General features: G+C 45.9%; 1 protein-coding gene across 1 annotated transcript in view; it reads left to right on the forward strand.

The window, feature by feature from the left end:
- The first annotated feature begins 2,258 nt into the window (after positions 1–2,258).
- The window catches only part of LOC148507466 (histidine N-acetyltransferase-like), a 40,520-nt gene continuing 15,120 nt past the window's right edge, over positions 2,259–27,658 (forward strand). Inside the window, exon 1 of the mRNA XM_088446047.1 lies at positions 2,259–2,314. The gene's annotated coding sequence lies outside the window, so the exon portion shown is untranslated. The remainder of the gene's footprint in view (positions 2,315–27,658) is intronic.

A 27,658-nucleotide genomic window follows, 5' to 3' on the forward strand; every position in this document is an offset into this window, starting at 1 on the left:
GTTGATGTTTGCAATTGCCATCCAAGCTGAATCAGGCCCATTCTGCAGTACAGTTTAGAGAACTCCTCTCATCTCTACTGTCACTAGACTGCACTCTGTGCCTGGTGCTGGGCTGTTGCCAGCCTGCACAACAGTTTTGGCAATGCCCCCATGTGTCTGTGTCACTCAGTGGCTGCACCACATACTGTGGAATCCCTGTGGAAATCTGTGTTGCTTCACACCTGCTCTGTCATTTTCCATACAGCCATTTTGTGTCGGCCTGAGCGCTGCTATAGAGAAGGGTTTGTAAACTGTGCCCATTATGTGGCATTGTACCTGGCCACTGAAACCTGACCAGGCATGAGTCCTCCTGCTGTTTGGCGTTTCAGGTTTATTATCGTAAAGTGATAATACTCCACTGGTAACCGCTGCAGAGTTCCTGCCTCCCATATTCTACATTTACTATGACATTTGTGCCGCCATTTTGTCACAGATTTTACTGCATGTTTTAAAACCCTACTTTATTGTTTACAGGCCAAGCTACCTTCAGGCCTATCACCCTAAGGGGTCTATTTACTAAGCAGTGTAATGGTGCATACACACGATCAGATTTTTTCTTCAGATATGGACGATAACGATTTAAAAATCGTTCAGTCGTTCATATCTGATGGAAAATCGTTCATATCTGACATGCCTGAACGATGGACGATCAACGATGCGCGTTCCCGTTTGTCAGATAACGATTTCTGACATCTGATGTGTTTGCAGTCAGACTTGGACGATTCCATTCATTTTAATGCAGTCAAAAATCGTTCAATCGTTCAATCGTTCATCTGACAAATCTGACAAGTCTGACAAATCTGACCGTGTGTATGCTCCATTAGAAGTGAAAAGTGTAGAGTGAAAAGTGATAAGGTACCAGCCAATCAGCTCCCAACTGTCATTTTTCAAACACAAAAAGCGATGGCAGAGATCAGGCAAATTCATAAAGCGATTGACAGGAAGTGCTGTTTGTGGGTGGTTACAGGGAGTGGTCGGCCGAACGCAGGCGTGCCAGCGCGTTTGAACGCCGTTACAGGAGCGTGCATAGATTAGCCACTGAGATGCCATACATAGCTTGAGTGTTCACTGCGTACAAGAAAGTTATCAATTTGTAAGTGAGATCTGACCTGTCATAATTGTGCGAGTGGCTCCGATGGTACTCGATGTCACCGATGTTTTGGCCGGATTGCAAGGTATTACGGATGTGAGAGAGGGGAAGTGGGCGTCTCTGCATGTTGTCCTTTGCGAGTGCTTTGCAATGGCAAACATTAGCGTACTCTCGCAGCAGACTTGCGTAAGCGATGGCAACTGCCATCACATTAGCGATCCTGGCTGAATTAGGCCCTTGGTCTGAGTAAAGTTAGATAAAGGCCTGCGCAACGGACCAATCACTATATAGAGCGGCAAACATCGCAAAACAAAACGATTATACTGAATTTGGATTTGAAATTACTCATTTTGAAAGTAAGTGGGCTGGGGTACCCATAAATATCTGTTTGGTACGGAGAGGACTGGTTGTTAAGGAGACAGGTGTAGGGAGGTTCGGGTCCATTTTTTGTCGATATCCCAGTAACCCCGAATTTGTATTCTGTATACAGCACAATTTCCTACAACCCCATCGGGTGACGTTGTGTCTGGGGTTATATCAGTTTAGGGACCTATCTGTTTATTCCCCCTCCATCCCCCTTGTATCACTTGTCTCCCATTCTCTCAAAGTGTCGCCCCCTACCTAGCTACCTCCTTGTTTCCCCAACTGCAAGTCACCAAGCGGGCACCTTGTTCAAGGACAGAACAGAAAGAGAGCCCCTTTACCCCTCGCTGTGGTGGCTGGTACAGACATCCTCTTTTATTGTCCACTGGCAGGGGAGGTGAGGGAGCGATACGTCCCATCGCCCAGGGGGACAAGTGCCAGTTGATGAATGCACCTCTTCTTCTCCTTGCCCACCTCTCAGTCCTCCCCCCACGGCCCAGCATCTTTCCCTCCCTCCATGTGGCATCTCTATGCCCGTCCCTCTCAGGCATCCTCAGTGGAAGCTGGTAAAATCACTGGATGTGGGAGGGGATGGAGAGAGAGGGAGAGAGATGGATGAGGGAGGGGGGGAGTGAAATAGGGGGGGGGGGCTGCTGTTCTTTCTTCCATATAGGGGGGGAGGGGAGCAGAAAAAGGGATTTTTGATTGGGGAGGGCACGGCAGGATGATATAGGCAGACTGATGCACAGGCAGTCAGAGAGAGAGAGAGAGAGAGAGCGCAGGACATAGGAGGAATACCAGAGACAGCCACCCAGCTCTGAGGTAACTTGTCCTGCACTGCTGATAACTGCTGAGATGCCGGATACCCGCTCTGTGTCCTGATGCCTGTGTATTACTGGGAATGGGGGGGTATGTGTCCTGATGCCTGTGTATTAGGGGGAGTGGGGGGGGGGTATGTGCATTGATGTCTGTGTATTACAGCAGGTGAGCGCTCTGAGCTTTTAGCCTTTGTGTGAGAAGCCTAGATAACAGTGCATGTTGGAATAGGTATGTCAGGACAATGGTATCTTATGTAACTGATAAACGAGGTGCTGTGACTTTAAAGTGACACCTGTCAGTGTGTCTGAGGCGGTGACAGATGTAACCATCTCTTGCTGTAGCTAAGACGCTGCTACATGGCGGGGCCGCTATGTCTGTGGCTGGCATTGGCTCATCACTCCCCCCCCCGTGCTGCTCAGTGAGCGATGAGATGGACTGTGTATCGCCAGGTGACACCTGACCGCCGTAGTCGTTCACGTACCGTAAGTGCAAGCGCTATTTGGCGAGGCTGGGCACCGATTTGCATGCGATTGCGTCTGTTTTTTTTTTTTCCGTGCCGAAGCCCAAATACTTTCAAGGGGGTGGCATCCGTGGGGTGCAAAATCTGCAGTGAGTGGGGGCGGTCCCTGCTAGAATTAACTACGTGAGCGCCTCTGATGCAGCATTAAATATTTTGTTTTCTGTGAGACAAGATCATTTTAATGAGGGCGGAGGGATCACACGGTAGGGGGCAAACATCCTGTTCTAGCCATAAAAACGGCCTGATTTATCAAACATATTACAGTCCCCGAGATGGAGGTCTCACACCGTACTGACAGTGGGAAGCATCGTGTGCCCTCAAGTTTATGCTTTTCTACGTTTTATGAAATTAACGTAAGACTGGGTTTATATCCCCACAATCCCAAATGACAAAAACTGGTGATATAGGGGGAAACCAGTGACTTTACAGAATGCTCACAGCAGCACAGAGTATGTTAGGAGATGAGGAGCGCCGGAGCTTTTGTGCGCATGCGTGAAAAGATTCACTGCTCCAATTTTCAGCTGTCTCCGCACTGGAGCAGTGATGAATTGCTCGGGCGCTTAGAATGTTAATATTCGCACCCCGATAATGAACAGAAAGAATAGACCCCTTACTGAGGACAGGGGCAATTGCATGATGTGAGGAGGAGAATGGAGGCAGCAAGAAGCCACAGACTAATTATATATTGGAAGGAGCAGGGTCCACAGCAGCACAGAGTATATCAGGAGATGAGGGATTTGTTAGTGAGGACAGGGCTGCACGTGACAGGGACATGATGTGAGGAGGAGAATGGAGGCAGCAAGAAGCCACAGACTAATTATATATTGGAAGGAGCAGGGTCCCCAGCAGCACAGAGTATATCAGGAGATGAGGGATTTGTTAGTGAGGACAGGGCTGCATGTGACAGGGACATGATGTGATGAGGGGAATAGAGGCAGCATGAAGTCACAGACTTAGGGCAAAATTTACTAAGCGGCGGTTTCTAAACCCCTGCAGTTTAGTGGCGGTTTGACGGTGGGTTCTATACCCCAGGGGGGTTGGCTGCGGTTTCTAAATTACAGCCTGTTCTATTCTATTCTAACATTTGTTTTGCAGCGGTTTTGACTTAAGTAATTCTGCGGATAGCAAAACCGCCACCAAGCCGCCAAGATTTAGAACGCGCCGCTTAGCAAATTTTACCCTTAGAGTTATATAGCGGAAGAGCAGGGTTTCCAATAAGAACAGTGCTGCATGTGACAGGGGCAGTGATATGATGTGAGTGGGGCAGCAGGATGCCAGAGACTGAGAGTTATATAGAAGAAGGAGCAGGGGCCCCAGCAGCACAGAGTATATCAGGAGATGAGTGATGTGTTAGGGAGGACAGGGCAGCATGTGTCAGGGGCAGTGACATGATGTGAGGAGGGGAATGGGGGCAGCAGGAAGCCACAGACTGAGAGTTATATAGAGGAAGGAAGAGTCCCACAGTAGCACATAGTGGGCTGGATGCATTCTGCCAGTCATCGCATGCATGCCAGCATTGGTAATGCTGGTATGCATGATGATCCCCGCAACGGACCGCTCTGTCGGTAAGAGCAGCGCTTTGCGATGGAGGGACTTCCGGGTCAAAGACCCAGAAGCCCCTCCGGCGTGCTTCTGCGCATGCGCAGAAGGATGCACGTGCCATAGGGGTTGCTGGGAGGGATCCGATTGGATCCCTCTCACAGCACTGCGGAAAGAAGCCCATAGGCTTATATGCGTAACGCCACCTGGAAGATGGCGTTACCCACCGCAACTAAGTCCCAGAGTGCATAGCATTTCTCCCCTTCCTGCATCTCCCCAGTATATCAGGAAATGAGTGATGTGTTAGTGAGGACAGGGCTGCATGTGACAGGGGCAGTGACATGATGTGAGGAGGGGAATGGGGGCAGCAGGAAGCCACAGACTGAGAGTTATATATAGGAAGGGAGAGTACCCAGCAGCACAGAGTATATCAGGAGATGAGTAATGTTAGTGAGGACAGGGCTGCATGTGACAGGGGCAGTGACATGATGTGAGGAGGGGAATGGGGGCAGCAGGAAGCCACAGACTGAGAGTTATATATAGGATGGGAGAGTCCCCAGCAGCACAGAGTATATCAGGAGATGAGTAATGTTAGTGAGGACAGGGCTGCATGTGACAGGGGAGTGACATGATGTGAGGAGGGGAATGGGGGCAGCAGGAAGCCACAGACTGAGAGGTATATAGAGAAAGGAGCAGGGGCCCCAGCAGCACAGAGTATATCAGGAGATGAGTGATGTGTTAGTGAGGACAGGGCTGCATGCATCAGGGGCAGTGACATGATGTGAGGAGGGGATTGGGGGCAGCAGGAAGCCACAGACTGAGAGTTATATAGAGGAAGGGAGAGTCCCCAGCAGCACAGAGTATATCAGGAGATGAGTAATGTTAGTGAGGACAGGGCTGCATGTGTCAGGGGTAATGACATGATGTGAGGAGGGGAATGGGGGCAGCAGGAAGCCACAGACTGAGAGTTATATAGAGGAAGGAGCAGGATTGTCCAGCAGCACAGAGTATATCAGGAGATGAGTAATGTGTTAGTGAGGACAAGGCTGCATGTGACAGGGGCAGTGACATGATGTGTGGAAGGGAATTGAGACCACAGGAAGCCACAGATTGTAAGTTATATAGCGAAAGGGAGAGTCCCAGCAGCACAGAGTATATCAGGAGATGAGCGATGGGTTAGTGAAGACAGGGCTGCATGTGACAGGAGCAGTGACATGATGTGAGGAGGGGAGTGGAGGCAGAAGGAAGCCACAGGTTGAGAGTTGTATAGTGGAAAGAGCAGGGTACCCAGCAGCACAGAGTATATCAGGAGATGGGTGATGTTAGTGAGGACAGGGCTGCATGTGACAGGGGCAGTGACATGATGCAATGAGGGGAGTAGAGGCAGCAGGAAGCCACAGACTGAGAGTTATATAGAGGAATGAAGAGACCCCAGCAGCACAGAGTATATCAGGAGATGGGTGATGTTAGTGAGGACAGGGCTGCATGTGACAGGGGTAGTGACATGATGCAATGAGGGGAATAGAGGCAGCAGGAAGCCACAGTCTGAGCATTATATAGTGGGAGGAGCAAAGGGCCTGATTCATCATGGATCACTATTGCGATAGCGCACGCAGACGGCCGATTGTTGCGTACCGCGCATGTGTATGCATTGCAGTGCGTGTGCGTGAGTTAGAATTGCAATCACTCTGCGAATACCTACGCAGATACAAAGCCATCGCAGAGTGAGTGACGTCAGGTCTGCGTTTGGGGATGGTGACGGGAATGGTCGGAGAAATGCAGGCGTGCCTGCCCTTTTGAACGCCGTTAGTTGGGCCTGCATAAATTAGCCACTTTGACGGCATACACAGCTTAGGTACTCACTGCATGCGACAAGGTCATTTGTTACTCGATGTTCCCGATGTACACGCAGGACTGCAAAGTATAACGGATGTGAGAGATAGCGGTAGTGGGAGGTAGTGGGCGTCTATATGCTGGCTGTGCGACGGCATTGCGGTAGCATTTATTAGCGTATTTTCATAGCAGATCTGCGTGCGTAATCCCAGCCACGATAGCAATAGCGATGCATACTGAATCAGGCGCAGATTCCCCAGCACCACCGAGTAGTGCTGTGAGATTCCTGCCAAACCAATGCACAAATCTGTGAATCAATAAAGGGACTAAGGGCCTGGTTCAGACCCGCTCGCGAGTGCACAACGCTCGCAAGTGGGTCGATGGTCGGCCAGTGCACAATGTGCATGCGCGAGCCCCGGGTGAGTGAGATCTTCACTCGCTCCGGGACTCGCTACAAAACGGGGCGGCTGTCGATGTTGATTGACAGCTCGCCTCATTTTGTAGGCGGGGAGGAGGGGGGTGGCTGAACAAATGGAGGAACACCTGCCGTTTGTGGGCGGCCCTACTGACATCACTCATGATGTCAGTAGTGAACTTCCTGCTCTATTAGAGCAGGAAGTTCACTCGGGCTTGCGGGAACCCAGACCCTACCACAAGGGTCTCGTCGCAAGCCCGATGGTCGCGGTAATCGTGACCATCGCCAGGCCGATCACAAAAGCTGTGGGTGGTCACCCGCAGCTATGCGAGTGGCCTGGAGGTGGATTTTTTTATTTTTAAATCCGTCCTGATTCAGAGCGAGTGCTCGCAAATAGTGAGCGCCTCTGAATCAGGCCCTCATACCTTACTTACCCACTTTCCTAGAACATCCGTCAGGATACCAAATTTTGGAGAATCACCACGGACCAGAAGAGCGCATGACTCCTACGCACAGATTGGTTGCTATGGGCAACACCTCCACTTCTATAAACCTGCACTTTAGTAAATACACCATTAAGAGTGCGATGCTGGTACTATAGGTGAAAAACTGGGGGGGGGGTAAATGTACTAAAGTGAGAGTTTTAAAAGTGATGTTGCCCATAGCAACCAATCAGATTCTAGCTATTATCTTCTAGAAGGTGCTAGTTAAATGTTAAGTAGAATCTGATTGGTTGCTATGGGCAACATCACTTTTAAAACTCACTTCTAAAAACTGCAAACGTGAATGAGATGGTGGGGAGTAAGGTGCTGGGGTTCCATTTAACATCGAAGCGTAACCCCTTTAGCACGCGGTAAAGGGGTTATTATATCATCATTTCTGGACATAACAAACATTACCACTGTTTTTCACAGCATTGTTCTCACCATCTTTAAATAGCGACAGCGATGCAGTCCCCATTGCTGGTAATTTGGGACCCGGCGCTGCATTTCCGGCTTCAGCGAAGCCTTCCAGGCACCGTGCCATGCACATATGCGGACGGACGGGTGCGCACGCGCATTTCACAAGACTCCTGTCGCTGGCAGCGGTAGGCAGCCATCAGCCCAGCGGGTGCCTTCGCAGACGAGGAGGACTTCCCTGGGCCTCGCCGGAGGGGTAAGTATTGCTAAATATCAGTGGATTTTTCCGCTTGTATCACAGTGATACTAAACGACAGATTCCGCTGGTGTTTACCTTCGTTGATAAATGGGGCCCTCAGTTGCCAGGGGCGTTTCTAGAGAGGAGGGGGCCCGTGTGCAGTCTCCGACACAGGCCCCCTCCTCTCCGCCCGGCGGCCAGCAGCGCACTGAGCTGTGCGCGACCAGCATCAGGGTTATAGCGTCTGGGCACTAGAGTGTGCCCAGAGTCTATAATGAATGCACAGGTCACCGGGAAAATGGCCGCTGCGCAAATGACGGGAGAGGCAAGTAATACTATGAGTGCAGGGTGTGCGGTGCGGGCCCCCCCTGGACCCAGGGGCCCGTGTTCCCCGCACTCCCTGCACCCATTATAGATACGCCCCTGTCAGTTGCCTGTTTACGCAACACGCACGTCGCAGTCAGTTACCAGCACCGTCGTCACGCAACCCTGGATGCATTGACTGGTTCCATTTTCTTTTGCATATGACAGACTGTAGCACATGCTAGATGTATACATTTATTTCTCTATGTTATTTATACTGAACATTGGTTTATGAGTGGTGTAATACAGTTTATTTACAGTTAACAGTAAATTGAGCATTTGGTGATAGTATAATATCCTGTCCCACAAAATAAAATCTCACTTTAAATTTAGTTACACAATCTGGCGCATTTTTGCTGCTTGCGCACAATCTGCAATGTATGCCCAGTTCTGCGTCTTACCCCCCCTCCCCACCTGCCATCTGGACGGACTAACCCTGTGTTCTGTGGGTGACAACGTGCGCATCACGGCACAAAGCACGAGGACAGAGCATTTTCTCTGCAATTCAGTCATGTTTTTTTACGTTCACAAGCGGCTCTGGCTCTTGGCAAAGATGTCAGCACTGAATGTTCCATCGCTGCATTATTCAGTGAGACGCCAGCGTTATTTTGCAGACCTTGGTCACGATTCCCTAATTGGTTTTCCGTGTCTGCTAGGAGAGAGGGTGCCGTCGTGGGGTGAGATGTGATATCTGGGTTACTGAGCGGTGACACCATTATCTACAAGCTAATGTATATATATTACTTTACATGAGGCTATATATAGAGTTTATACAGTGATATGTGCGGCTGTTCTGCGGGTGACAGCGATCCAGTCATCTATTTCTGTTATTAACTTTATTTCCCATTCCTCCTATACATCTATTGCACATGTGGTCTATAGCTGTTTCTCTTACTGCTCTTTACTGCATGTTATTATTCCTTCCCCTATAATTAATTATATCTGTCACTCATCTCCGTCACTATACCCTGAATTCCATCACTCATTCCTCTATTATTCATTCCACATGTCACTCATCTCACTCAATATTCCCTGTGTCAGTCATTCCATCACTCATCCCTCTATCATTCATTCCACATGTCACTCATCTCAGTAACTATACCCTCTATAATTCATTTATCTATCATTCATTCCATCAATCATTCATTATAGTCACTATTCCCTATATCATTCATTCCATCTGTCACTCATCTCAGTCACTATTCCCTCTATCACTTATCTCTTTATCATTCATTCCATATGTCACTCCTCTCATCTCACTCACTATTCCCTGTGTCAGTCATTCCATCACTCATCCCTCTATAATTCATTCCACCTGTCACTCATCTCAGTAACTATACCCTCTATAATTCATTTATTTATCATTCATTCCATCAATCATTCATTATAGTCACTATTCCCTATATCATTCATTCCATCTGTCACTCATCTCAGTCACTATTCCCTCTATCACTTATCTCTTTATCATTCATTCCATGTCACTCCTCTCATCTCACTCACTATTCCCTGTGTCAGTCATTGCATCACTCATCCCTCTATCATTCATTCTACCTGTCACTCATCTCACTCACTCTACCCTCTATCACTCATCTCTCTATCATTCATTCCATCTGTCATTCATTATAGTCACTATTCCCTCTATCACTTATCCTTCTATCATTCATTCCATCTGTCCCTCATGTCAGTCACTATTCCCTCTATCACTCATTCCATCCATCACTCATCTCACTCACTATTCTCTCTATCACTTATCCCTCTACCATTCATTCCATCTGTCCCTCATGTCAGTCACTATTCCCTATATCACTCATTCCATCCATCACTCATCTCAGTCACTATTCCCTCTATCACTTATCTCTTTATCATTCATTCCATATGTCACTCCTCTCATCTCACTCACTATTCCCTGTGTCAGTCATTCCATCACTCATCCCTCTATCATTCATTCTACCTGTCACTCATCTCACTCACTATACCCTCTATCACTCATCTCTCTATCATTCATTCCATTTGTCATTCATTATAGTCACTATTCCCTCTATCACTTATCCTTCTATCATTCATTCCATCTGTCCCTCATGTCAGTCACTATTCCCTCTATCACTCATTCCATCCATCACTCATCTCACTCACTATTCCCTCTATCACTTATCCCTCTATCGTTCATTCCATTTGTCCCTCATGTCAGTCACTATTCCCTCTATCACTCATTCCATCCGTCACTCATCTCACTCACTATTTCCTCTATCACTTATCCCTCTATCGTTCATTCCATCAGTTACTCATCTCACTCACTATTCCCTCTATCACTTATCCCTCTATCGTTCATTCCATCTGTCACTCATCTCAGTCACTATTCCCTCTATCACTTATCCCTCTATCATTAATTCTATCTGTCATTCATTATAGTCACTATTCCCTCTATCGCTTATCCCTCTTTCATTTATCTCTTTATCATTCATTCCATTTGTCACTCATCTCACTCACTATTCCCTGTGTTAGTCATGCATTCACTCATCCCTCTATCTTTCATTCCACCTGTCACTCATCTCAGTCACTATACCCTGTGTCAGTCATTCCATCACTCATCCCTCTATCATTCATTCCTTCTATCTCTCACATCAGATACATATCCTGTTGTCACTCCTTTCATCACTCACCCCTCTATCAGTCATTTCATCTGTCGCTCATTATTCCCACTATCATTCATTCCATTTGTCACTCATTATTCCTGTTAGTCATTCCCCAGGTCACACATACCTTCTGTCACTAATTTTGATCACTTATTCCCCAGTGTCAATCCTTCAATCAATCATCCCTCTATCACTCATTCCTTCTATCAGTCACTTCGGTTGTGTATTCCCTATGTCACTACTTCTGTCACTCATTTCTTCCGCCAATCACTTCCCAAGTCACTTATTCCTCCTGTCACTCATTTCACAGGTCACTCATTTCCCAGGTTACTCATTCCTTATATCAATCATTCCTTCCGTCACTCATTTCCCAGGTACCTAATTCCCAGGTTACTCATTCCTTATATCACTCATTCCTTCTGTCACCCATTTCCCAAGTCACTTATTCCTCCTGTCACTCATTTCACAGGTCTCTCATTCCTTCCACCACTCAGTTCCCATGTCTCTCATTCCTCCTGTCACTCATTTCCCAGGTACCTCATTCCCAGGTTACTAATTCCTTCTACCAATCATTCCTTCTGTCACTCATTTCACAGGTCACTAATTCTTTCTGTCACTCATTCTACCTGTCATTCATTCCTCAGGTCACTCATTCCATCTGCCAGTCTTTTCCCAGGTCACTCATTCATTCTCTCTCTCTCATTTGCTAGGTCACTAATTCCTTCTATCATTCATTTCCTAGGTCACAAATTCCTTTTATCACTCATTTCCCAGGTCACCCATTCCTTCTCTCTCTCTCTCTCTCTCTCTCTCTCTCTCTCTCTCTCTCTCTCATTTCCCAGGTCACTCATTCCTTCTCTCTCTCTCATTTCCCAGGTCACTCATTCCTTCTCTCTCTCTCTCATTTCCCAGGTCACTCATTCCTTCTCTCTCTCTCATTTCCTAGGTCACTAATTCCTTCTCTCTCACTCATTTCCTAGGTCACTAATTCCTTTTAACACTCATTTCCCAGGCCACCCATTCATTCTCTCTCTCTCTCATTTCCCAGGTCACTCATTCCTTCTCTCTCATTTCCCAGGTCACTCATTCAAACTCTCTCTCATTTCCCAGATCACTCATTTCTTCGCTCTCTCTCTCATTTGCCAGTCACACAATCCTTCTCTCTATCTCATTTCCCAGGTCACACATTTCTTCTATCACTCATTTCCAAGGTCACACAGTCCTTCTCTCTCTCTCATTTCCCAGGTCACTCATTCCTTCTCTCTCATTTCCTAGGTCACTCATTCCTTCTCTCTCTCTCATTTCCCAGGTCACTAATTCCTTCTCTCTATCTCATTTCCCAGGTCACACATTTCTTCTATCACTCATTTCCAAGGTCACACAGTCCTTCTCTCTGTCTCATTTCCCTGGTCACTCACTCCTTCTCTCTCTCTCATTTCCCAGGTCACTCATTCCTTCTCTCTCTCTCATTCCCCAGGTCATTCATTCCTTCTCTCTCATTTCCCAGGTCACTCATTCTGCCTGTCACTCATTTCCCAGGTCACTCATTAATTCTCTCTCTCTCATTTCCTAGGTCACTAATTCCTTCTATCACTCATTTCCTAGGTCACTAATTCCTTTTATCACTCATTTCCCTGGCCACCCATTCCTTCTCTCTCTCTCTCTCTCTCTCTCTCTCATTTCCCAGGTCACTCATTCCTTCTCTCTCAATTGCCAGGTCACTCATTTCTTCTCTCTCTCATTTCTCAGGTCACTCATTCCTTCTCTCTCACTCTCATTTCCCAGTCACACATTCCTTCTCTCTATCTCATTTCCCAGGTCACACATTTCTTCTATCACTCATTTCCAAGGTCACACAGTCCTTCTCTCTCTCTCATTTCCCAGGTCACTCATTCCTTCTCTCTCTCTCTCTCTCTCTCTCTCTCTCTCTCTCTCATTTCCCAGGTCACTCATTCCTTCTCTCTCATTTCCTAGGTCACTCATTCCTTCTCTCTCATTTCTCAGTCACACACTCCTTCTCTCTATCTCATTTCCCAGGTCACACATTTCTTCTGTCACTCATTTCCAAGGTCACACAGTCCTTCTCTCTCTCTCTCATTTCCCAGGTCACTCATTCCTTCTCTCTCTCATTTCCCAGGTCACTCATTCCTTCTCTCTCTCTCATTCCCCAGGTCACTCATTCCTTCTCTCTCATTTCCCAGGTCACTCATTCTGCCTGTCACTCATTTCCCTGGTCACTCATTCAATCATTCCTTCTCTTTCATTTCCTAGGTCACTCATTCCTTCTCTCTCTCTCATTTCCCAGGTCACTCATTCCTTCTCTCTATCTCATTTCCCTGGTCACTCATTCCTTCTCTCTCTCTCATTTCCCAGGTCACTCATTCCTTCTCTCTCTCATTTCCCAGGTCACTCATTCCTTCTCTCTCTCTCATTCCCCAGGTCACTCATTCCTTCTCTCTCATTTCCCAGGTCACTCATTCTGCCTGTCACTCATTTCCCTGGTCACTCATTCAATCATTCTCTCTCTCTCATTTCCAAGGTCACTAATTCCTTCTATCACTCATTTCCTAGGTCACTAATTCCTTCTCTCTCTCATTTCCCTGGCCACCCATTCCTTCTCTCTCTCTCATTTCCCAGGTCACTCATTCCTTCTCTCTCATTTCCCAGGTCACTCATTTCTTCTCTCTCTCTCATTTCTCAGGTCACTCATTCCTTCTCTCTCACTCATTTCCCAGGTCACTCATTCCTTCTCTCTCTCTCTCTCTCATTTCCCAGTCACACATTCCTTCTCTCTATCTCATTTCCCAGGTCACACATTTCTTCTGTCACTCATTTCCAAGGTCACACAGTCCTTCTCTCTCATTTGCCAGGTCACTCATTCCTTCTCTCTCTCTCATTTCCCATGTCACTCATTCCTTCTCTCTCATTTCCTAGGTCACTCATTCCTTCTCTCTCATTTCCCAGGTCACTCATTCCTTCTCTCTCTCTCATTTCCTAGGTCACTCATTCCTTCTCTCTCTCTCATTTCCCAGGTCAGTCATTCCTTCTCTCTCTCTCTCTCTCTCTCTCTCTCATTTCCCAGTCACACAATCCTTCTCTCTATCATTTCCCAGGTCACTCATTCCTTCTCTCTCTCTCTCTCTCTCATTTCCCAGTCACTCATCCTTTCTCTCTCACTCTCTCTCATTTCCCTGTCACACATTTCTTCTCTCTATCTCATTTCTCAGGTCACACATTTCTTCTATCACTCATTTCCAAGGTCACACAGTCCTTCTCTCTCTCTCATTTCCCAGGTCACTCACTCCTACTCTCTCTCTCTCTCTATCTCATTTCCCAGGTAACTCATTCCTTCTCTCTCATTTCCTAGGTCACTCATTCCTTCTCTCTCTCTCATTTCCCAGGTCACTCATCACTTCTCTCTCTCTCTCTCTCTCTCTCTCTCTCTCTCTCTCATTTCCCAGGTCACTCATTCCTTCTCTCTCTTTCTCTCCCCTCATTTCCAAGGTCACTCATTCCTTCTCTCTCATATCTCAGGTCACTCATTCCTTCTCTCTCATTTCCCAGGTCACTCATTCCTTCTCTCTCTCTCTCTCATTTCCAATTCACTCATTCCTTCTCTCTATCTCATTTCCCAGGTCACACATTTCTTCTGTCACTCATTTCCAAGGTCACACAGTCCTTCTCTCTCATTTGCCAGGTCACTCATTCCTTCTCTCTCTCTCTCTCTCTCTCTCTCTCATTTCCCTTGTCACTCATTCCTTCTCTCTCATTTCCTAGGTCACTCATTCCTTCTCTCTCATTTCCCAGGTCACTCATTCCTCCTCTCTCTCTCATTTCCTAGGTCACTCATTCCTTCTCTCTCTCTCATTTCCCAGGTCAGTCATTCCTCCTCTCTCTCTCTCTCTCTCATTTCCCAGTCACACAATCCTTCTCTCTATCATTTCCCAGGTCACTCATTCCTTCTCTCTCTCTCTCTCTCTCTCTCTCTCTCTCATTTCCCAGTCTCTCATCCTTTCTCTCTCTCTCTCATTTCCCAGTCACACATTTCTTCTCTCTATCTCATTTCCCAGGTCACACATTTCTGCTATCACTCATTTCCAAGGTCACACAGTCCTTCTCTCTCTCTCATTTCCCAGGTCACTCATTCCTACTCTCTCTCTCTCTCTCTCTCATTTCCCAGGTAACTCATTCCTTCTCTCTCATTTCCTAGGTCACTCATTCCTTCTCTCTCTCTCATTTCCCAGGTCACTCATCACTTCTCTCTCTCTCTCTCATTTCCCAGGTCACTCATTCCTTCTCTCTCTTTCTCTCCCCTCATTTCCCAGGTCACTCATTCCTTCTCTCTCTCTCATTTCTCATGTCACTCATTCCTTCTCTCTCATATCCCAGGTCACTCATTCCTTCTCTTTCTCTCTCTCTCTCTCTCTCTCTCTCTCTCTCATTTCCAAGTCTCTCATTCCTTCTCTCTCTCATTTCTCAGGTCACTTATTCCTTCTCTCTTATTTTCCATATGGATTCCTACCTATCGATTCCTACCTACCTATAACTTCTAAAATTGTCGCTATTTAGCGTAATGAGTCGTACAAGAAATAAATGCTTTCAGACTTTAGTGTGGTTCCAAAGCACAAAAAGTTATTATTCAATATAAAAACAGATGGTTAGACACTGTGATCTAAAGACAATTAGCGCAAATAAATCATACAGACCCAAAGTACAGTTGTTACATACGCACGCGCTTTGGACCCAGATACCGGCATCAAAATAGAAACCTCCGTCAACAGCAAGGCAAGAAGACTGGCATCCAAGTTTAGAAAGCCCACATATATACACTAGCAGAGATAGGCAATACAATAGAACAGTGGCATGATTCCATTGGTTCTATTTCCTGGTTCCTCTGTTACAGTATAGTTCATAGGTCATTTTGAATGGACACAATCCAGCCTCCAACAGCCCTTTGTGTCTTTTTTGCCGCTGCATACTAAATCTAAGCTGTTTACATTACAGAGTACATTTTAATGTTTAAATCTCTATAGTCCATAGTTTGCAGACACATGTTGCGATCTTCTCACCGATGGTACCGGAAATCTGCAAAGACACAGTAGATCAGTACAACACCAAACACTATCTGCTTACCATGTACTAAACCTTAGATATCAAATTACATTTATTTCACAACATTAATAATACTGAATAAACTTTGAATATTACACGTTAATACTAGGGAATCTTTTATGTAAGTGTGTAGTGTGTAAGTATTGGGGTTTTTGGGAAAAGACGCTAGTTAGCGTTGTGAGACTACGTGTTTGTGGAGTACACCATGGTACGTGTTTTGCAGGGTTAATCATTTTATCTCTCTCTCTCTCTCTCATTTCCCAGGTCACTCATTCCTTCTCTCTCTCTCTCTCTCTCAATTCCCAGGTCACTCATTCCTTCTTTCTCTCTCATTTCCCAGGTCACTCATTCCTTCCCTCTCATTTCCCAGGTCACTAATTCCATTTCTCTCTCTCTCATTTCCCAGGTCACTCATTCCTTCTCTCTCTCTCATTTTCTAGGTCACTCATTCCTTCTATCACTCATTTCCAGGTCAATCATTCCTTCTCTCTGTTTCTCTCCCCTCATTTCCTTCTCTCTCTCTCATTTCCCAGGTCACTCATTCCTTCTCTCTCTTTCATTTCCCAGGTTACATTCCTTCTCTCTCTCTCTCTCTCAATTCCTAGGTCACTCATTCCTTCTATCACTCATTTCCCAGGTCACTCATTCCTTCTCTCTACGTCTCTCCCCTCATTTCCCATGTCTCTCATTCCTCCTCTCTCTCTCATTTCCCAGATAAATCATTCATTCTCTCTCTCTTATTTTCCAGGTCACTCATTCCCTCTCTCTCTCTAATTTACCAGGTCACTCATTCATTCTCTCTCTCTCATCTCCCAGGTCACTCATTCCTTCTCTCATTTCCCAGGTCACTCATTCCTTCTCTCTCTCTCTCTCTCTCATTTCCTAGGTCACTCATTCCTTCTCTCTTTTTCTCTCCCCTCATTTCGCAGGCCACTCATTCCATATCTCTCTAATTTCGTAGATCACTAATTCCTTCTTTCACTCGTTTCCCAGGTCACTCATTCCTTCTCTCTGTTTCACTCCCCTCATTTCCCAGATCACTCATTCCTTCCTTCTCTCTCTCTCTCTCTCTCTCTCTCTCTCTCATTTCCTAGGTCACTCATTCCTTCTCTCTCTTATTTCCCAGGTCACTCATTCCTTCTCTCTCTCTCTCTCAATTCCTAGGTCACTCATTCCTTCTCTCTCTCATTTCGTAGGTCACTCATTCCTTCTCCCTCTTTCATTTCCTAGGTCACTCATTCCTTCTCTCTGTCTCTTTTCCCAGGTCACTCATTCCTTCTCTCTCTCTCATTTCCCAGGTCACTCATTCATTCTCTCATTTCCCAGGTCACTCATTCCCTCTCTCTCATTTCCCAGGTCACATTCCTTTTCTCTCTCATTTCCAAGGTCACTAATTCCTTCTCTCTCTCTCATTTCCCAGGTCACTCTTTCCTTCTCTCTCTCTCATTTCCCAGGTCACTCATTCCTTCTCTCTCTCTCATTTCCAAGGTAACTCATTGCTTCTCTCTCTCTCATTTCCCAGGTCAGTCATTCCTTCTCTCTCTCTGTCTATCTCTCTCAATTCCTAGGTCACTCATTCCTTCTCTCTCTCATTTCCCAGGTCACTCATTCCTTTTCTCTCTCTCATTTCCTAGGTCACTAATTCCTTCTCTCTCTCTCATTTCCCAGGTCACTCATTCCTTCTCTCTCTCTCTCATTTCCTAGGTCACTCATTCCATCTCTCTCTCTCATTTCCCAGGTCACTCATTCCTTCTCTCTCTCTCTCATTTCCCAGGTAACTCATTGCTTCTCTCTCTCTCTCTCTCTCTCTCTCTCTCTCTCTCAATTACTAGGTCACTCATTCCTTCTCTCTCTCATTTCCTAGGTCACTCATTCCTTCTCCCTCTTTCATTTCCCAGGTAACTCATTCCTTCACTCTCTCTCTTTTCCTAGGTCACTCATTCCTTTTCTCTCTCTCATTTCCTAGGTCACCCATTCCTTTTCTCTCTCTCATTTCCCAGGTCACTCATTCCTTTTCTCTCTCTCATTTCCCAGGTCACTCATTCCTTCTCTCTCTCTCTCTCTCTCTCTCTCTCTCTCTCTCAATTCCTAGGTCACTTATTCCTTCTTTCTCTCATTTCCCAGGTCACTCATTCCTTCTCTCTCACTCATTTCCCAGGTAACTCATTCCTTTTCTCTCTCTCTTTTCCTAGGTCACTCAATCCTTCTCTCTCTCTCATTTCCCATGTCTCTCATTCCTTCTCTCTCTCTCATTTCCTAGGTCACTCATGTCTTCTCTCTGTTTCTCTCCCCTCATTTCCCAGGTCACTCATTCCTTCTCTCTCTCTCATTTCCCAGGTCACTAATTCCTTCTATGACTCATTTCCAAGGTCACTCGGTCCTTCTCTCTGTTTCTCTCCCCTCATTTCCCAGGTCACTCATTCCTTCTCTTTTTCTCATTTCCTAGGTCACTCATTCCTTCTCTCTCTCATTTCCCAGGTCACTGATTCCTTCTCTCTCTCTCATTTCCCAGGTCACTCATTCCTTCTCTCTCTTTTTCTCCCCTCATTTCCCAGGTAACTCATTCCTTCTCTCTCTCTCTCATTTCCTAGGTCACTCATTCCTTCTGTCTCTCTCATTTCCCAGGTCACTAATTCTGCCTCTCTCTCTCTCATTTCCCAGGCTACTCATTCCTTCTATCTCTCTCATTTCCGAGGTCACTCAGTCCTTCTCTCTCTCTCTCTCTCTCTCTCTCTCATTTCCCAAGTCACTCATTCCTTTTCTCTCTCATTTCCCTGGTCACCCATTCCTTCTATCTCTCATTTCCCAGGTCACTCATTGCTTCTCTCTGTTTCTCTCCCCTCATTTCCCTGGTCACTCATTCCTTCTCACTCTCTCATTCCTTCTCTCTCTCTCATTTCCCAGGTCACTCATTCCTTCTCTCTCTCTCTCTTTCAATTTCCAGGTCACTCATTCCCTCTCTGTCTCTCATTTCCCAGGTCACTGATTCCTTCTCTATCTCTCATTTCCGAAGTCACTCAGTCCTTCTCTCTCTCTCTCTCTCTCTCTCTCTCTCATTTCCCAAGTCTCTCATTCCTTCTCTCTCATTTCCCAGGTCACTCATTCCTTCTCTCTCTCTCATTTCCCAGGTCACTCATTCCATATCTCTCTCTCATTTCCCAGATCACTCATTCCTTCTCTCTCTCTCATTTCCCAGGTCACTAATTCCTTCTATCTCTCTCATTTCCTAGGTCACTCATTCCTTCTCTCTATTTCTCTCCCCTCATTTCCCAGGTCATTCATTCCTTCTCTCTCTCTCATTTCCTAGGTCACTCATTCCTTCTCTCTCTCATTTCCCAGGTCATCCATTCCTTCTCTCTCTCTCATTTCACAGGTCAGTCATTCCTTCTCTTTCATTTCCCAGGTCACTCATTCCATCTCTCTCTCTCATTTCCTAGGTCACTCATTCCTTCTCTCTGTTTCTTTCCCCTCATTTCCCAGGTCACTCATTCCTTCTCTCTCTCTCATTTCCCAGGTCACTAATTCCTACTATGACTCATTTCCCCAGACACTCATTCCTTCTCTCTGTTTCTCTTTCCTCATTTCCTAGGTCACTCATTCCTTCTCTCTCTCATTTCCCAGGTCACTCTTTCCTTCTCTCTCTCTCATTTCCCAGGTCACTCATTCCTTCTCTCTCTTTCTCTCCCCTCATTTCCCAGGTAACTCATTCATTCTCTCTCTCTCATTTCCGAGGTCACTCAGTCCTTCTCTCTCTCTCTCTCTCTCTCATTTCCCAAGTCACTCATTCCTTCACTCTCATTTCCCAGGTCACTCATTCCTTTTATCTCTCATTTCCCAGGTCACTCATTGCTTCTCTCTGTGTCTCTCCCCTCATTTCCCAGGTCACTCATTCCTTCTCTCTCTCATTTCCCAGGTCACTCATTCCTTCTCTCTCTCTCATTTCCTAGGTCACTCATTCTTTCTCTCTCTCTCATTTCCCAGGTCAGTCATTCCTTCTCTCTCTCTCTCTCTCTCTCTCTCTCTCTCTCATTTCCCAGTCACACAATCCTTCTCTCTATCATTTCCCAGGTCACTCATTCCTTCTCTCTCTCTCTCTCTCTCTCTCTCTCTCTCTCATTTCCCAGTCACTCATCCTTTCTCTCTCTCTCTCTCTCTCATTTCCCAGTCACACATTCCTTCTCTCTATCTCATTTCCCAGGTCACACATTTCTTCTATCACTCATTTCCAAGGTCACACAGTCCTTCTCTCTCTCTCATTTCACAGGGCACTCATTCCTACTCTCTCTCTCTCTCTCTCTCTCTCTCATTTCCCAGGTAACTCATTCCTTCTCTCTCATTTCCTAGGTCACTCATTCCTTCTCTCTCTCTCATTTCCCAGGTCACTCATCACTTCTCTCTCTCTCTCTCATTTCCCAGGTCACTCATTCCTTCTCTCTCTTTCTCTCCCCTCATTTCCCAGGTCACTCATTCCTTCTCTCTCTCTCATTTCTCAGGCACTCATTCCTTCTCTCTCATTTCCCAGGTCACTTATTCCTTCTCTCTTATTTTCCATATGGATTCCTACCTATCGATTCCTACCTACCTATAACTTCTAAAATTGTCGCTATTTAGCGTAATGAGTCGTACAAGAAATAAATGCTTTCAGACTTTAGTGTGGTTCCAAAGCACAAAAAGTTATTATTCAATATAAAAACAGATGGTTAGACACTGTGATCTAAAGAGAGTTAGCGCAAATAAATCATACAGACCCACGGTACAGTTGTTACATACGCACGCGCTTTGGACCCAGATACCGGCATCAATATAGAAACCTCCGTCAACAGCAAGGCAAGAAGACTGGCATCCAAGTTTAGAAAGCCCACATATATACACTAGCAGAGATAGGCAATACAATAGAACAGTGGCATGATTCCATTGGTTCTTTTTCCTGGTTCCTCTGTTACAGTATAGTTCATAGGTCATTTCGAATGGACACAATCCAGCCTCCAACAGCCCTTTGTGTCCTTTTTCCCGCTGCATACTAAATCTAAGCTGTTTACATTACAGAGTACATTTTAATGTTTAAATCTCTATAGTCCATAGTTTGCAGACACATGTTGCGATCTTCTCACCGATGGTACCGGAAATCTGCAAAGACACAGTAGATCAGTACAACACCAAACACTATCTGCTTACCATGTACTAAACCTTAGATATCAAATTACATTTATTTCACAACATTAATAATACTGAATAAACTTTGAATATTACACGTTAATACTAGGGAAGCTTTTATGTAAGTGTGTAGTGTGTAAGTATTGGGGTTTTGGGAAAAGACGCTAGTTAGCGTTGTGAGACTACGTGTTTGTGGAGTACAAAAAGCAGGGTGTTTTGCAGGGTTAATCATTTTATCTCTCTCTCTCATTTCCCAGGTCACTCATTCCTTCTCTCTCTCAATTCCCAGGTCACTCATTCCTTCTTTCTCTCTCATTTCCCAGGTCACTCATTCCTTCCCTCTCATTTCCCAGGTCACTAATTCCTTTTCTCTCTCTCTCATTTCCCAGGTCACTCATTCCTTCTCTCTCTCTCATTTTCTAGGTCACTCATTCCTTCTATCACTCATTTCCAGGTCACTCATTCCTTCTCTCTGTTTCTCTCCCCTCATTTCCTTCTCTCTCTCTCATTTCCCAGGTCACTCATTCCTTCTCTCTCTTTCATTTCCCAGGTTACTCATTCCTTCTCTCTCTCTCATTTCCTAGGTCACTCATTCCTTCTATCACTCATTTCCCAGGTCACTCATTCCTTCTCTCTATGTCTCTCCCCTCATTTCCCATGTCTCTCATTCCTGCTCTCTCTCATTTCCCAGATAAATCTCTCTCTTATTTTCCAGGTCACTCATTCCCTCTCTCTCTCTAATTTACCAGGTCACTCATTCCTTCTCTCTCTCTCATCTCCCAGGTCACTCATTCCTTCTCTCTCTCTCTCTCTCTCTCTCTCTCATTTCCCAGGTCACTCATTCCTTCTCTCTTTTTCTCTCCCCTCATTTCCCAGGCCATTCATTCCATATCTCTCTCATTTCCTAGATCACTAATTCATTCTATCACTCATTTCCCAGGTCACTCATTCCTTCTCTCTGTTTCTCTCCCCTCATTTCCCAGGTCACTCATTCCTTCTCTCTCTCTCATTTCCCAGGTCACTCATTCCTTCCCTCTCATTTCCCAGGTCACTAATTCCTTTTCTCTCTCTCTCATTTCCCAGGTCACTCATTCCTTCTCTCTCTCTCATTTTCTAGGTCACTCATTCCTTCTATCACTCAATTCCAGGTCACTCATTCCTTCTCTCTGTTTCTCTCCCCTCATTTCCTTCTCTCTCTCTCATTTCCCAGGTCACTCATTCCTTCCATTGTGAGACTACGTGTTTGTGGAGTACAAAAAGCAGGGTGTTTTGCAGGGTTAATCATTTTATCTCTCTCTCTCTCTCATTTCCCAGGTCACTCATTCCTCCTCTCTCTCAATTCCCAGGTCACTCATTCCTTCTTTCTCTCTCATTTCCCAGGTCACTCATTCCTTCCCTCTCATTTCCCAGGTCACTAATTCCTTTTCTCTCTCTCTCATTTCCCAGGTCACTCATTCCTTCTCTCTCTCTCATTTTCTAGGTCACTCATTCCTTCTATCACTCATTTCCAGGTCACTCATTCCTTCTCTCTGTTTCTCTCCCCTCATTTCCTTCTCTCTCTCTCATTTCCCAGGTCACTCATTCCTTCTCTCTCTTTCATTTCCCAGGTTACTCATTCCTTCTCTCTCTCTCATTTCCTAGGTCACTCATTCCTTCTATCACTCATTTCCCAGGTCACTCATTCCTTCTCTCTATGTCTCTCCCCTCATTTCCCATGTCTCTCATTCCTGCTCTCTCTCATTTCCCAGATAAATCTCTCTCTTATTTTCCAGGTCACTCATTCCCTCTCTCTCTCTAATTTACCAGGTCACTCATTCCTTCTCTCTCTCTCATCTCCCAGGTCACTCATTCCTTCTCTCTCATTTCCCAGGTCACTCATTCCTTCTCTCTCTCTCTCTCTCTCTCATTTCCCAGGTCACTCATTCCTTCTCTTTTTTTCTCTCCCCTCATTTCCCAGGCCATTCATTCCATATCTCTCTCATTTCCTAGATCACTAATTCATTCTATCACTCATTTCCCAGGTCACTCATTCCTTCTCTCTGTTTCTCTCCCCTCATTTCCCAGGTCACTCATTCCTTCTCTCTCTCTCTCATTTCCTAGGTCACACATTCCTTCTCTCTCTTATTTCCCAGGTCACTCATTCCTTCTCTCTCTCAATTCCTAGGTCACTAATTCCTTCTCTCTATCATTTCATAGGTCACTCATTCCTTCTCCCTCTTTCATTTCCCAGGTCACTCATTCCTTCTCTCTCTCTCATTTCCCAGGTCACTCTTTACTTCTCTCTCTCTCATTTCCCAGGTCACTCATTCATTCTCTCTCTCTCATTTCCCAGGTCACTCATTCCCTTTCTCTCCTTTCCCAGGTCACTCATTCCTTTTCTCTCTCTCATTTCCTAGGTCACTAATTCCTTCTCTCTCTCTCTCATTTCCCAGGTCACTCATTCCTTCTCTCTCTCTCTCATTTCCTTGGTCACTCATTCCTTCTCTCTCTCTCATTTCCCAGGTCACTCATTCCTTCTCTCTCTCTCATTTCCCAGGTAACTCATTGCTTCTCTCTCTCTCTCTCTCTCTCTCTCTCTCAATTCCTAGGTAACTCATTCCTAGGTCACTCATTCCTTCTCTCTCTCATTTCCTAGGTCACTCATTCCTTCTCCCTCTTTCATTTCCCAGGTAACTCATTCCTTTTCTCTCTCTCATTTCCCAGGTCACTCATTCCTTCTCTCTCTCTCATTTCCCAGGTCACTCATTCCTTCTCTCTCTCTCTCTATCTCTCTCAATTCCTAGTTCACTCATTCCTTCTCTCTCTCATTTCCCAGGTCACTCATTCCTTCTCTCTCTCTCATTTCCCAGGTAACTCATTCCTTCTCTCTCTTTTCCTAGGTCACTCATTCCTTCTCTCTCTCTCATTTCCCATGTCTCTCATGCCTTCTCTCTCTCTCATTTCCTAGGTCACTCATGTCTTCTCTCTGTTTCTCTCCCCTCATTTCCCAGGTCACTCATTCCTTCTCTCACTCTCATTTCCCAGGTCACTAATTCCTTCTATGACTCATTTTCCAGGTCACTCGGTCCTTCTCTCTGTTTCTCTCCCCTCATTTCCCTGGTCACTCATTCCTTCTCTTTTTCTCATTTCCTAGGTCACTCATTCCTTCTCTCTCTCATTTCCCAGGTCACTCATTCCTTCTCTCTCTCATTTCCCAGGTCACTCATTCCTTCTCTCTCTCTCATTTCCCAGGTCACTCATTCCTTCTCTCTCTTTCTCTCCCCTCATTTCCCAGGTAACTCTTTCCTTCTCTCTCTCTCATTTCCTAGGTCACTCATTCCTTCTGTCTCTCTCATTTCCCAGGTCACTCATTCCTTCTCTCTCTCTCATTTCCCAGGTCACTCATTCCTTCTATCTCTCTCATTTCCTAGGTCACTCATTCCTTCTCTCTATTTCTCTCCCCTCATTTCCCAGGTCATTCATTCCTTCTCTCTCTCTCATTTCCTAGGTCACTCATTCCTTCTCTCTCTCATTTCCCAGGTCATCCATTCCTTCTCTCTCTCTCATTTCACAGGTCACTCATTCCTTCTCTCTCATTTCCCAGGTCACTCATTCCATCTCTCTCTCTCATTTCCTAGGTCACTCATTCCTTCTCTCTGTTTCTTTCCCCTCATTTCCCAGGTCACTCTTTCCTTCTCTCTCTCTCATTTCCCAGGTCACTAATTCCTACTGTGACTCATTTCCCAGGTCACTCATTCCTTCTCTCTGTTTCTCTTTCCTCATTTCCTAGATCACTCATTCCTTCTCTCTCTCATTTCCCAGGTCACTCATTCCTTCTCTCTCTCTCATTTCCCAGGTCACTCATTCCTTCTCTCTCTTTCTCTCCCCTCATTTCCCAGGTAACTCATTCCTTCTCTCTCTCTCATTTCCCAAGTCACTCATTCCTTCTCTCTCTCATTTCCCAGGTCACTCATTCCTTCTATCTCTCATTTCCCAGGTCACACATTCCTTCTCTCTCTCTCTCTCTAATTTTCTAGGTCACTCATTCCTTCTCTGTCTCTCATTTCCCATGTCACTGATTCCTTCTCTCTCTCTCATTTCTGAGGTCACTCAGTCCTTCTCTCTCTCTCTCTCTCTTTTCCCAAGTCACTCATTCCTTCTCTCTCTCATTTCCCAGGTCACTCATTCCTTCTCTCTCTCTCATTTCCCAGGTCACTCATTCCTTCTCTCTCTCTCATTTCCCAGGTCACTCATTCCTTCTATCTCTCTCATTTCCTAGGTCACTCATTACTTCTCTCTATTTCTCTCCCCTCATTTCCCAGGTTACTCATTCCTTCTCTCTCTCTCATTTCCTAGGTCACTCATTCCTGCTCTCTCTCTCATTTCCCAGGTCACTCATTCCTTCTCTCTCTCTCATTTCCTAGGTCACTCATTCTTTCTATCTCTCATTTCCCAGGTCACTCATTCCTTCTCTCTCTCTCATTTCCCAGGTCACTCATTCCTTCTCTCTCTCTCATTTACCAGGTCACTCATTCCTTCTCTCTCTCTCATTTCCCAGGTCACTCATCCCTCCTCTCTCTCTTATTTCCTAGGTCACTCATTCCTTCTCTCTGTTTCTCTCCCCTCATTTCCCAGGCCACTCATTCCTCCTCTCTCTCTTATTTCCTAGGTCACTAATTCCTTCTATCACTCAATTCCCAGGTCACTCATTCCTTCTGTCTCTCTCTCTCATTTCCTAGTTCACTCATTCCTTCTCTCTCTGTTATTTGCCATGTCACGCATTCCTTCTCTCTCTCTCTCATTTCCCAGGTCACTCATTCCTTCTCTCTCTCTCTCTCATTTCCTAGGTCACTCATTCCTTCTCTCTCTCATTTCCTGGGTCACTCATTCCTTCAACCTCTTTCATTTTCCATGTCACTCATTCCTGCTCTCTCATTTCCCAGGTCACTCATTCCTTCTCTCTCTCTCTTTTCCCAGGTCACTCATTCCTTCTCTCTCTCTCATTTCCCAGGTCACTCATTCCCTCTCTCTCATTTCCCAGGTCACTCATGCCTTCTCTCTCTCTCTCATTTCCCAGGTCACTCATTCCTTCTCTCTCTCTCTCATTTCCCAGGTCACTCATTCCTTCTCTCTCTCTCTTTTCCCAGGTTACTCATTCCTTCTCTCTCTCTCTCACTCAATTCCTAGGTCACTCATTCCTTCTCTCTCTCATTTCCCAGGTCACTCATTCCTTCTCCCTCTTTCATTTCCCAGGTCACTCATTCCTTCTCTCTCTCTCATTTCCCAGGTCACTCATTCCTTCTCTCTCTCATTTCCCAGGTCACTCATTCCTTCTCTCTCTCTCATTTCCCAGGTCACTCATTCCTTCTCTCTCTCTCATTTCCCAGGTGACATTCCCTCTCTCTCATTTCCCAGTTCACTCATTCCTACTCTCTCTCTCATTTCCCAGGTCACTCATTCCTTCTCTCTCTCTCATTTCCCAGGTCACTTTTGCCTTCTCTCTCTCATTTCCCAGGTCACTCATTCCTTATCTCTCTCTCATTATCTAGGTCACTAATTCCTTCTCTCTCTCTCATTTCCTAGGTCACTCATTCCTTCTCTCTCTCTCATTTCCCAGGTTACTCATTCCTTCTCTCTCTCTCATTTCCCAGGTCACTCATTCCTTCTCTCTCTCTCTCTCTCTCTCTCTCTCAATTCCTAGGTCACTCATTCCTTCTCTCTCATTTCACAGGTCACTCATTCCTTCTCCCTCTTTTATTTCCCAGGTCACTCATTCCTTCTCTTTCTCTCATTTCCCAGGTCACTCATTCCTTCTCTCTGTCTCATTTCCCAGGTCACTCATTCCTTCTCTCTCTCTCTCATTTCCCAGGTCACTTATTCCTTCTCTCTCTCTCATTTCCCAGGTCACTCATACCTTCTATTACTTTTTTTTTGTTACTGTCTGTTATTTTCAGTCTGTCATTTATCTCTGTCTCTAAATACCTCGGCCACTAGTCCTCTGTCTTGGATCCTCTCTTCCCTGTATCAACTCATTACCTCTACCACTGACCCTAGAGCAGTAGAACTGCTTCATAGACAAACGTGTTACAGAGAAAGCTATGAAAGTACTACAGCAATATTTTACAGCACAGAACTTTGCAACGTTGTTGCTTTTTCATTATGGGTTGGGACAAAGGCCCTGATTCAGAGCCAGTTGCTCTGACAGAGCACTCGCTCTGAATCAGGGCCGGGCCTTTTTTTTATAGAAAGGCCTCCTGGCCACTCGCATAGCTGTAGGAGACCACCCACAGCTATAGCGAGCTGCCAGGAAGATGGTCGTGATGGTCAAGACTATCGTGACCATCGGGCTTGCGACAAGACCCTTGTGGTAGGGTCTCGGTGCCGCAAGCCCCAGAGAGCTTTCGTCTTAAACAGAGCCGAAAGCTCTCCCACTGACATCACTTGTAGGCGTTCTCATGGGAATGCCTCCTGGGCAGCCACCCTCCGGGCCCGCCCACCAAAGGGGGCGTGATGTCACTCAACATCGACAGCACGCCCCCTTTGGTACGAGACCCGGAGCGACGGCTTGCCCGTCGCTATCCGGGTCTCGCGCATGCGCACAACGGAGCCGGCTCCATCGTGCGCATGCACTCTGGGCCACCATCAACCCGGTTGCAAGCACT

This window comes from Taudactylus pleione, unplaced genomic scaffold (genome assembly GCF_031769625.1).
Source record: "Taudactylus pleione unplaced genomic scaffold, aTauple2 ptg000393l, whole genome shotgun sequence".
NCBI lineage: Eukaryota > Metazoa > Chordata > Amphibia > Anura > Myobatrachidae > Taudactylus > Taudactylus pleione.